The 12,369-nt window shown below is 41.6% G+C and overlaps 1 protein-coding gene and 1 non-coding gene across 2 annotated transcripts in view; one reads left to right on the top strand and one right to left on the bottom strand.

Annotated features, from left to right (window-relative positions):
* Positions 1–12,369, top strand: part of RSU1 (Ras suppressor protein 1) — a 202,372-nt gene that overhangs the window by 170,812 nt on the left and 19,191 nt on the right. The window lies entirely within an intron of this gene.
* On the bottom strand, positions 5,971–6,042 carry TRNAE-UUC. The gene has a single exon. It is a non-coding gene; the product is annotated as a tRNA-Glu (tRNA).

Genomic DNA, 12,369 nt, shown 5'->3' with positions numbered 1-12,369 from the left:
TCCCAGAGCTTGCTCAAATTCGTGTCCATCAAGTCGGTGATCCCATTCAGTCATCTCATCCTCTGTCGTCCTCTTCTCTTCCTGCCTTCAGTCTTTCCCAGCATCAGGGTCTTTACCAATGAGTCAGCTCTTTGCATCAGGTGGCCAAAGTATTAGAGCTTCACCTTCAGCATCAGTCCTTCCAGTGAATATTCAGGACTGGTTTCCTGTAGGATGGACTGGTTTCCTTTAGGATGGACTGGTTTGATCTCCTTGCAGTCCAAGGGACTCTCAAGAGTCTTCTCCAACACCACAGTTCAAAAGCATCAATTCTTCAATGCTCAGCTTTGTTTATGGTCCAACTGTCACATCCATACGTGACTACTGGAAAAAATCATAGCTTTGACTATATGGACCTTTGTCAGCAAAGCGATGTCTCTGCTTTTTAATATGCTATCTAGGTTGGTCATAGCTTTTCTTCCAAGGAGCAAGTGTCTTTTAACTTCATGGCTGCAGTCACCATCTTCAGTGATTTTGAAGCCCAAGAAAATAAAGGCTGTCACTGTTTCCATTGTTTCCTCATCTATTTGCCATGAAATGATGGGGCCAGATGCCATGATCTTATTTTTTTGAATGATGAGTTTTAAGCCAGCTTTTTCACTCCCCTCTTTCACTTTCATCAAGAGACTCTTTAGTTCCTCTTCACTTTCTGCGATAAGAGTGGTGTCATCTGCATATCTGAGGTTATTGATATTTCTCCCGGCAATCTTGATTCCAGTTTGTGCTTCATCCAGACCAGCATTTCGTATGAGGTACTCTGCATATAAGTCAAATAAGCAGGGTGACAATATACAGGCTTGACGTACTCCTTTCCCTGTTTGCAGCCAGTCCATTGTTCCATGTCCTGTTCTAACTGTTGCTTCTCAGCCTGCATACAGATTTCTCTGGAGGCAGGTAAGGTGGTCTGGTATTCCCATCTCTTGAAGAATTTTCCGCAGTTTGTTATGATCCACACAGTCAAAGGCTTTGGCATAGTCAACGAAGCAGAAGTCGATGTTTGTTGCCAAGATAGGGAAGAAAAACCCAACCAAACTTTGTTATCCATTTTGGACAAGATGGGTTTAAAAAATATCATCATCTGAGCTGCCTAAGTTGCAGTTACAGTGTTTCAGTAATTACAACTGCTATTTATTGAGTAATGACATGTCCAGGTTAATGGACATGATTTCATTTGACCTTCACCATAACCTTAGGAGGGAGGTTCTATTGTTACCCTTGTACACACTGTACCCCTTGTTGTGCAGATCAGAGCATCAGAACTCAGAGATTAAGTAACTCTTCAAGTTCACTGAACATTAAGTTCCTGAACGTTAACATGGAATTTGATTGAATTGGGTCTTTAATATGGTTCAAAGAACCACTCGAATAATGTTCTTATTACATTTATAGCCACAAGGCATGTCCCACAGGGAAGGTTCCATAATCAGTGAGCACATGGTGGGCAGAATAAGTTTGAAACTATTCATGGGATCACTTTGAAGACATGTACTGCTGAAGTCGTCTTTTTATTTCCCATTATTAAGTATTTTGTTTGACTATGCACAGGAGCTGCAGTATTCCCAGATCATTTTCATGCCAATGGGTCTACTCGTAAAGTTTCACTAATTAAAATGACATGATCCTGGGACTTCCCTGGTGGTCCAGTGGTTAAGACTCCATGCTTCCCCTGCAGAGGATGCAGGTTCAGTCCCTGGTCCAGGAACTAAGATCCTACATGCTGCAAGGTGTGGCCAGAGAAATAATTAATTAAAAATAAAATGATCCTCTGGCCATGTGATACTCCGGTATCACCTCCTGGCCAGCGGCACTGGCATCATCTGGTAGCTGGTCAGAAATTCAGAGTCTTGGGCTCTACTCCAAGCCCACTGAATTGGGTTCTGCACGTGAACAGGTTACTGGGCGACTCCTGTGTGTGCTGACATTTGGGAGCTTTGCATGGTTAGTGGGCCCCCCAGGTGATCCCTGGGGGAGATCCCAGGCAGAGAAAATGCTAACATATCGAGTCGTGATAGCCACCTTCATGGTGCTGTGGGCAAGAGTGAAGCTTTTGAGAACCATGTACATATAAGATATTGAAGAATGTGACACTCAGGAGAAATTAAAATGACCTGAACACAAAAAGAAGCTGAAAAGTTAAAAAGCTCTTTCCATGGATCTTGCTTTTTACATAGCTGAGGAAGACCTAGGCCTTTTCCTTTGGAGAAAAAAATCATTCCAGATTGTTTGGACGTGCAAACAAGCAAGTCCAATTAGTAAAGAGTATGAATTAATAAAAAGAGAGAAAGTAAAAGCTTAGTTACACTCCGAACTTCTCAAGGTTCTTCTTTTGAGCTAACTGCGGGACTCTTGGACTCTTTGTTTTTTCATCTGAAAGTTCACATTTCTTATCAAACAGCTCCACAGTGAAAAATCATGTGTGTCGTATAAAATAATTACTCAGAATTGTTGTTAAGAACAAAACACAGCATGCTGGAGTGAATGCCTTTTCTACCTGTCTCCTGCGGCTATTCCTTAAATGCACAAAATATTGTAGAACATAGAGTAAAAAATGTAACTTTTCTTTGCCCTCAGTTTATTCTAACAAGTAAAAATCAAATCTTAGCTTGCAAAGAGGAAGTGAAATTGTGCATTCAGTGAAGTCTTTAAGATTTCCTATTGAAAAAAATTAGCATATGTACAGAACATAAATGGACCACAATGAGATTCAGATCTCCTGTGAAATGTTAGGATGTGAGCTTTTTAACACATATGTGCACATCTTTGGGCTCTGAAATGGACAACAATTCATTCTTGGATCCTGTGTTGCTATTTCACAGAAGGTTAAAGCAAGTGGAAGTGTGGTGAGGATTTCCAAAACTATCCATACTAACTTCGAGGACCATGTTCTCCCAACTGCTAATTAATGTGGAGTCAGCTTCATATATTGAGATGTTTAATCAATTGGCAGATTGCTGTCAATAAATATGTGTCTTAAGTGCTTTGTAATAGACAGGCTAATGAAGTGTACTCGGTGCATGTCAGAGCTATTGGGAAAAATCTCTCTCCCTTCTGGGCATCTTGCCACACTTGATTAGTCTCCCTCTGATGCAGAGAAGAATGCCCCTCACTGTTGCCTGTCTCACCTCGGGATGAAGTACCTGGAGAACCAGGCAAGAAATTACAATTAAACTGTATAGCAGCAGTTACTTAAGCCATGAGAGGTGGTACTGTTAATGCAACTGATAGTAACGAATGTTTCTTGAGCAGTTACTATAGGCTGAGTTCTGAGCCCAATACTCTGTTTCTAGTTACCTCATTTAATCTTCCCTGGGACCCTCTGAGAATGGACACTGTTTCTCCAACCACTCAGAACCTTGCTGCAACCAGTGTCTTTGTCAGTGCTGCTGAAGTCCTAAACCGGATTTTGTCAGTAACATAACCTGTTCCACGTGTAGTGCAGTTAAGTCATTATAATTCCCGAACTGTAACAGGATAGAGAAATACAAGGAATACAGCTTATTATTGGTTACTATTGAGTACTTCCACGTATAACCACCTGCTCCTGAGTACCGGGGGTGAGGAAGCAGTAGTCTGATGTCTGCATCTCTACCTGGAAATTCTCTCTTGAATATCCAGACCTACAGAGATGTGACATGCTAGCTTACTCACATACTGTAAGTCACCTCCATGTGGGAAATGGGATTATGGTTATCCGAGATGGTGAACAGTTCTTGGTAAAGCTCCAAAATACATACAAAAAATACATTCCCACCTTGATTTGCACAAAAATTGCATTGCTGGACTGTCTGGTGTACATTGATGCTGGGCAGAAAATGTATACTTTGTGTTCATACGTACAGGGTTTCCCATCTACATGAAGGTCCAGTGGACACCATGAGGTCATGAAGCCTGGGAGACCATGTTAATGTTGCACATCTAGCCTGCTTCTCCAAAGACACCTGTTTTTCAAAACTTTCATCCAGTAAATACCAATAGAGTCCTCAATCATTAAGACAACCACAGATACCCTAACGGACTTTCAGGGAGTCCACAGGGGGTCATTGTCACCCCACAAGGCAAGGGGACTGTGTTTCATCCCTGTCTTTCACATGTGCCATCTGGAAGCGTCAGTAGTTTTCCCAAAGTCACTTATGTGGCCAGATAGTGGAGCTGAGATTCAGACTGTGCTATCCAACTCCAAAATCCTACATTTAACCCTCTGGCTCCATCTTCCCCAGCACATGGATACGGGCCAGCATCGCCACATGAGAGCACCCTTGGGGTTTATGGGCCCTTTCTTAGGATTATGATGTCAAAAGTAAAAGGGCTTATTGAGGTGAGTTGGAAACCCATCACTTGCTGTTTTCTGTGTCCAGGCGCTTTGCTGACATTATCTGAGGTCCGCAACATCCCTGCTATGTAGTTGATTTTATCCCTTTGTCCCAAATCAAGAAGCCCTCCATAGGTGGTGACTGAGAGGCACAGCTCACCTCCTACGTCAAGTCCGGTCCACTTTACCTCAGAACAAGAGAAGGCTTCCTCCATCTTCTACATAAAGCTGGTCCAGAAGAAGTGCAGTTGACTAATTCTGCCCAATTTCCCCCAAGCCACCACATTTGTCTTTGTTTATTATATTAATAAATACCATGCAGCCAGTGTTCCCATCTGGCAGGGCAGAGAAAAGAACATAAAAATGAAGTTGTGGTTACAGCCCTTCCATACTAATGAAGGTGGTACCTACTTGGCACGGTGGAAAGGTGGGTCTTTATTTTACAGTTCTTAATTAAGAACTGCCAAGTGACTAATATTAATTAGGAAGCCAGCTGTATCCTTCAGTTTTCTGGTATATTTCTTCATACAAACCTGTGAAGGGAGTTAAGTCTGAGCTGATTTAATCAATCAGCCCATGAGCAATTAGGTATTGAGTATACTTTGTGTGTTCGGGACCCAGGTGTGTGGACAGAGATTTATAAGATGTCCTTTTTTGCCTTCAGGACCTCCACCTAATTGAGGTGTTCACACCGACCCAGAGAGCCAGGATTTCAGGACAGTGAAATAAAGGCAGGCTCTGGGGAGTTATTGGTGGCTTAAGAGGAGAATGGCAGTGCAGAGGGGAGGGAGCTTTTTGAAACTACATTATGTTCCCTGCATACGAACGAGTTCCATTCTGAAAGCACATTTTGTTAAGTCTAATTTGTAAGTCCAGCAAAGTTAGCCTAGGTTCCCAACTAATACAACTGGCTATATTGTACTGAACTATAAAGGTTTATAATACTTTTCAACAAAGGATACATTAAAAAAAAACAAACATTTTTAATCTTGCAGTATAGTTCCTTAAACAGCACAATCATACAGCACAATAGCTGGCACACAGAGGCTGGCATCGAGTGGACAGGCAAGAAGAGTTACTGACTGGAGGAGGGAGAAGAGGTGGGAGATGGTAGAGCTGAAGGGTTGGCCGCGATAGGAGACGGAGGGCGAGCTGCAGTTTCACTCACGCCTGATGTTGATGGAATGCATGTTCACATCTTTGAAAGTTTGCAAGTTGAAAATTCAGTTATAGGGGACTTCCTGTAGCCAGGTGCCCCCCATCTGCCGGGTCTCGGGAGTCAGCCAGTGTGAATGATGGGGGAATATTGTGTCCCCAGCTATGGTGGGGTGGACAGGAGATCGAGGACCACTCCACAGACTGGGAAGTTTGGGAGTTCAGAGGAAGAAATGACCATCATGGGCAGAAAAAGTTAGGCTGACTACAGCTAGGCTCTGAAGAGAAGGGACCAGCTTTCCAATGGGTGATGGGCAGTGGGCAGCCTACAGAGACAGAGGAAAAGGAAGTAATCTTGCTGGCATGACGCTTCAGCTCTTCAGTGCTCTGTCTCCCGCCAGCTGCTGCACAGTTATTCTTTTTGTTTGTTTGTTTTAATCTGAGCTGTGTGGCATGTAGGCTCTTAGTTCCCCAACCAGGGGTCGAACCTGGGCCCCAGCAGTGAAAGCGCTGAGTCCTAACCACTGGACCATTGGAAAGGTTCCAGGTGAACGGTGTCCATAGTGTCCCTCTGTTGGTGCTGCTGACATCGCAAACACTCAGAGGTGGCTTCCTTCAGGGACCTGGTTCCCAGAGCTGGAGGTGGGGATGCTGCTTGAAGGAACTGAATGTGCTCTGTGTTCCCAGCATGGGTTAGGCTTAGAACAAGGGGCTTAGTCTGAAGCACCTCAAAACCTCCGCCCAGGTTTTCACACTCTTAAGTCTCACCACTGAGGTGTTACTATCCATTGAATTCTAGTTCCTTGAATCACTAGCAGTTATAGATGGATTAAATGAAGATAAAGTTGTGATGTGCTTTTGACTTTGCCTGATTAGTCTGTTAATTTTTCCAGTTTTTTTTAACCCAAGCTCTAATTGTAGTCGAATTTGCAATCTTTTCTTAATTTCACACTCAGAAACTCAGGTTGCTGAGTTGTATCTGCAGGTGGACAGTTGTGTCAGTCAAATCACCTAAAAGAGGGCTGTGGCTCTTCTCATGCAGGCGCCTAGAGTCGAGAAATCTGAAGCCCACTGTGCTTCTTCATGGGCTGTATTTTTTTATTGTTAATAATTGAAACATAGTTGATTTACAATGTGTTCAAATGTACAGCAAAGTGATTCAGTTATATATATATATATATATATATATATATATATATATATATATATTTCAAATTCTTTCCCTGTATAGGTTATTACAGAAATACGGAGTAGAGTTCCCTGTGCTATACAGTAGGTCTCTGTTGGTATCTATTTTATATTAGGTACTGTGTATAAGTTAATCCCAGACTCCTTATTTATCCCTCCCCTCCTTTCCCCTTTGGTAGCCATAATTTTTTTTCTGTGTTGTGAATCTGTTTCTACTTTATAAAGAATTTCATTTGTACCATTTTTTTTGGATCCCATATACGAGTGATATCATATGACATTTGTCTTGTCTGACTTACGTCACTCAGTATTATAGTTTCTAGGCCCATCTGTGATGCTGCAAGTCGCATTATTTCATTATTTTTATATGACTGAGTGGTATTCCACTGTATATATATAGCACGTCTTCTTTTTCTATTCATCTGTCGATGGACATTTAGATTGCTTCCATGCCTTGGCTGTCAGACTTTCTTGAATAGTTAGTATTTCCTTCAAATGATCCCAGGAGAGCTCTAGATCAAGAATACTTACCTTTGAGTGAAGTCAAGGTCGCTCATAAGAGCTTATTCTCTAAGATATAGGCTCATCCTAGGGAGCTGTTTGATGTGCAAGAGCTCAAATTCAGCCACTGAACTCTGCCTTTACACATCTGTTCCAATGGAATGCTAATTTTCCTTCATGTTGCACCTGTGTGTATGTGCATAAACTCTCTCTAGCCTTAGTTTATAACAATCTTTTTTCAGTAAATCTAGACAACTAAGAAATTTTTCACTATTTTCTAGAGCCCTGCCTATTACTGATAAAGTCCTGATCAGTTTCCATCTTTGGAATGCCATGGTTCTGAAATCCCTGAGTATTACTGCAAGCAGAGTTCCTTCTGAGAAAAAGAAGCCTTGGAATGGGTGGATCTGGGTTTTTTCTTTACATTTTGTTAATTTGGAGAATTTTACTAACCTCATGTCATCCTTAGCCTCAAATTGAATCTGTGCAGTGGCTTCATATGAGTGGTATCTCTACAAAAATCAAAATAAACACAGAGCGCTCTTCTGGAAGAGTGATTTTGCCATATCCAGATAGGAGTTAATATAAGGTTTAATATTTTTCTTTAGATCAATTCACATTCTTACATTTCTTTTTAAAGATCCTGTCTAGCATATTCTAAACAATAGACTGGCATCGTAACCAATGAAAGAAAATGCATAATAATTAAAATTTAAAGTCCGCACCTGTAGTCATTTCACAGCTTTGGAAGATGTCACGTGGGGGAGATGTGATATTGGTTGGGCGGGGGGTAGGGGCAGGGGATACTGAGGTGGAATGAGGGAAACAGACATATCTCCCTGGCTTTAATATTCAGTAAGGTTTAATTTTACTTGTGAGTTGTTCACACCTTGATTTTTCAACTTAAATGCGATTGATACCTTTGGGTCCAGATGACACTGTTGTTGGAGACCATCCTGTATAGCATGTTTAGCAGCATCCTGGTCTCTAACCACTAGAGGCCAGTAGCACACCCCAGGTGTGACAAGACATTGTGTCTAGATATTGCCAAGAGCCCCGTGGGGAGGGCAGAATGGTGCCGGGTCCAGGACCACTGTGTTATATGTAGATCATTGTTTTGCTTTCACTGCCATTGTTGTCACTGTCTTAAATGGTTTAGTAAGTGTGCGTATTTAAAATATGCTACAGTTTTTGGTTTTTTTTTTTTTATCTTGAGGGGGAGTGTGTCTATTTTTGTTTTTTTTTTTTTTTGACTGTGCTGAGTCTTCATTGTGGTATCCGAGGGCTTCTCTAGCTGTGGAGCACAGCCTCTAGAACATAGGGTCAGCAGTTGGCGGTGTGTAGGCTTAGTTGCCCATGGCATGTGGAATCTTAGTTCCCTGGCCAGGGATCAAATCTGTGTCCGCTGCACTGGAAGGCAGACTCCTAACCTCCGAACCACCAGGGAAGTCCTGGTGCTGCAGTTTTTGAGATCTTGTTTTAGCATTTTTGTGCCTATGCCTGAAACCCCTCTACTTCCAAAACAGAAGTGGCTATGGCCATTCCTAATCCCAGTTTAGGGTATACTGAGTCCCTTCTCTGAGACTTGTTGATCAGTTCTCAAAGGCCTCTCCTTAATAAATGAAAGACTGGATCTTCCCTACCCTCCTTGTGGGTTTCCAGCTTATATGCAAATATGCTTTGTTTTAAGATAATCCAGTGGGAAATGATTTTCTGTGTTATCCATTGTTCACCTCAACCGAGGCTTTCATTTTGGTAAGATCTACTTCCATTCAGTGTATGATCTCTTAACTTGCATGAAGTTCTAATGATGCTGGTTAATATCACTTATCCCTTTTTTGTTTGTTTTTTCCAATGAGAAAAACTGAAACTTAGAGAGGTTAAATGGCTTCCCCAAAGCCACACTGCTGTCTTCAAGCAAAAAAATGTTCACATTAATTGCGATTCATAGATAACCTATCGATATATGGCAATTATATGGATTCATAGATAACCTGTTGATATATGGCAGTTATGTTGCAAATACTGATGCCTTAACTTTTAAATAAAATTCTAAACCTAATTATAAAATTATAAACTATGATTATTGATATTTTAAAAATACTTCAGATGAAAACTTGAAAGAAATTTACCCAAATACTAGTAGAATTTATGTTTAAGTAGGAGACTCTTGGCAGTTTTTTTTTTTCAACCCTCTTTTTAATTTCTCAATGGGATGTAATATATTTCTGTTTCTTTAAAAAGTAAAATGTAGAAGTCTAAAAATGAAGGAAGACATAGTTTGGATTTATGCCAGAGTTTCTCCTTTTTCTCTACGATTTTAAGAAATTGTCAATCGACTTTTAAAAAGTACAATGTGAGAGTTGTGAGTTAAGTTTTACGTGAGACAAATGAGGACTATAATCCGGGAGACAACATTTCAGATAACTGAGAAATTGCTCCAAAGAGACAAAGAGGAAGGTCAGTATATATGTGATTTGGGTGGAGGGGGAGTACATGCAATCAAGCACATACTTTTTTTTTTTTAACAGAAGGTTTCTGTTAGTTCTGGGGAGCAGTTATCACTATGAAGGATTTTAGTGCTTTTCTAGATATAAGAAGATACAGAATTGGGCTCGTAAAATCATCTCCTGAACATATTTATTAATAACTATCTGAAGATCTGACAGTTTTTCCCTGAGCACCGAGTGGGTCGTTTTTGCTCTCCACCCTGAGCTCCTTCGGGGGTGTTGAAAATCAGCAGCTGCAGCAGCACATAATTTAATCTTGTAAAGGTAGATGGCAAATGTCAATTTGTAGTTGACAGTTCATATTCCGCACATGTCCAAATGTAAGCGTCCGTATGTCTGGGAACAGCAGTCTTTCAGAGTTGATTTTCTGTGTCTTTGGGCAGAAGGCCGGAGCTTCCCTGATAGCTCAGTTGGTAAAGAATCCATCTGCAATGCAGGAGACCCCAGTTCGATTCCTGGGTCGGGAAGATCCCCTGGAGAAGGGATAGGCTACCCACTCCAGTTTTCTGGCCTGGAGAATATACAGTCCATGGGGTTGCAAAGAGTTGGACATGACTGAGCACTTTCACTGGTCAGAAGGCCAGCCTGGCACCTCGTGTTAGAGGAAGTAAATTCATAGGCTACTTCCTTGGGGAACCCAGTCAAAATAATGGGTACTAAAGCAGGCAGTGTGGCTGCGCCCTCTGTTTTCAAGCACATTCAAGTGCATTACATGTATTGTTCACTGTCTTTCTATTATTAGTGATCAGCTCCGCTCAGATCATCAGGCAGTGGATCCCAGAGGTTGGGGGCCTGTGGTCTAAGGAATAGTGATAGTGCCCAGTGTCAGGTGGAGATGCGGTCAGTGAGAATGGTAAAGCCTGTGAGTGTTCTTGACCAGGAACCAACCCACACAGTCTCCAAGTGTTTGTGCTGTTGACCTCTGAGGTATGGTGGTGATGTGGTCTCTCCAAGGACTCACAACCTACTTATAAGCAATTCCAAGAGCACAGATGCCCGTGGAAGCACATACGCCCAAGCTTCATATACAATGCCCAAGATGAATTTTTCACATTGAGTTTTTAAAACTTGGACAAATCCCAGCTTCCCCTCACTGGTGTGCCATTTGTCTTAGTATGCTTTAAAGCAGCAGGGGGTGGGGAGGGGGGTAGGACGATGATTGTCATGTAAGCAGAGTGGTGTTTGCAAGTGAGAGCTCAATGAGAGATGATGATGATGATTTTGGAAACAGTATTCTGGTGGTCGAATTGAACAGTCATTCCTGAAGGACAAGTATCCAGAGACACGTTGTTAATCCTCTCTCAGATTGGAGCCTGCAGAACGATGCTGTGGATTGAGTGGAAGATAGAAAAATGGTAAACTAAAGACATACATAACCAAGAGGAAGGGGAGGTGCCCCTTGGCACCAGCAGAGAACCTATAATCAGCGTCTGATGCGTTTCCTTGAGAATCAGTGTGTTTGCACATTGGTCCATTGCATCTTAGCAGAATCTAATTTGAGGAATGAAACGCTGACTAACAAACACAGTTGAGTGAATTCCCTCAGTGCTCCTGAAATATAACAGAGCAAGGAACAGTATAATGAAAAATAACAGAGAGAGTAGCTCAGGGCTTAACTTATGATCAGTGTTCATTACAACAAATGACACTTTCACTGCAGAGTTACCATTAAGATTATTGAGTCTTATGTAATGTGGTTCCCCTCTGAATAGATTCCAGAACAGCTTAGCCTGTGAATGGGAGGGCTGATGCAAGAGGAGGACTGAAAGTGTATTCAATACCCTTATTCATTTTTCCCATTGGTGCTGGGGAGCCTCCCATTCAGAACCCTGGACAGAGCAAAAGAGATGGCACCTTTCTCCAGGAAGCGCCTCCATGATCATCTTTATCATTGAATAACATGGTTATGTGTTAACGTTCAATGAGGACCAGGCTCAGAAAGTGACTAACTTTTTTGGTAGTTTTATATCCAAGGCCCCTAGCTTATGTTCTCTGCCATTTCTTTTCTTTTTTTTTTTTTTTCTCAAGCATACAAATTATAACATTTAAGAAAATATCTCTTTGGAAAGAGATTGCATCTTGTGCAAAACTTGGGCATGCAGCCATGAGGCATTTTCTACCTTTGTGGCTCCAGATGAGTTTAGAATGGACAAGCCCAGTTCAGAGCACATTGTATGTAAAAGTCTTGTTGAATAAGCACCTGTTGGGTACCTGCTAAGCACTTCGGGTTATTTCATCCTCCTAAGGACCCTATGAGCTATGTACTATTATTATCATCCATCCCATTTTCTAGATAAGAAAGCATGCTCAGAGAAGTTAAGCTCTCCAAGATTACCCAGCTTCCAGTTATTTTTTTAACCCTCTTTTTTTTTTTATTATTTTAAATTTTTTAATTTGTGTTGGGGTGTAGCTGATTAACAATTAGTTTCAGGCGAATAGCTGTGGGACTCAGCCATCCATATACATGTATCCATTCTCCCCCAAACTCCCCTCCCATCCAAGCTGCCAGGTAACATTGATCAGAGTTCCATATGCTATATACAGTAGGACCTGTTGGTTATCCATTTTAAATATAGCAGCATGTACATGTCCATCCCAAACTCCCTGTCCTTTCCCCCCAGAAACCATAAGTTCTTTGTCTAAGTCTGTGAGTCTCTTTCTGTTTTG

Source organism: Cervus elaphus, chromosome 23 (genome assembly GCF_910594005.1).
Source record: "Cervus elaphus chromosome 23, mCerEla1.1, whole genome shotgun sequence".
Lineage (NCBI taxonomy): Eukaryota > Metazoa > Chordata > Mammalia > Artiodactyla > Cervidae > Cervus > Cervus elaphus.
This window is presented reverse-complemented; position numbering and strand designations above follow the sequence as displayed.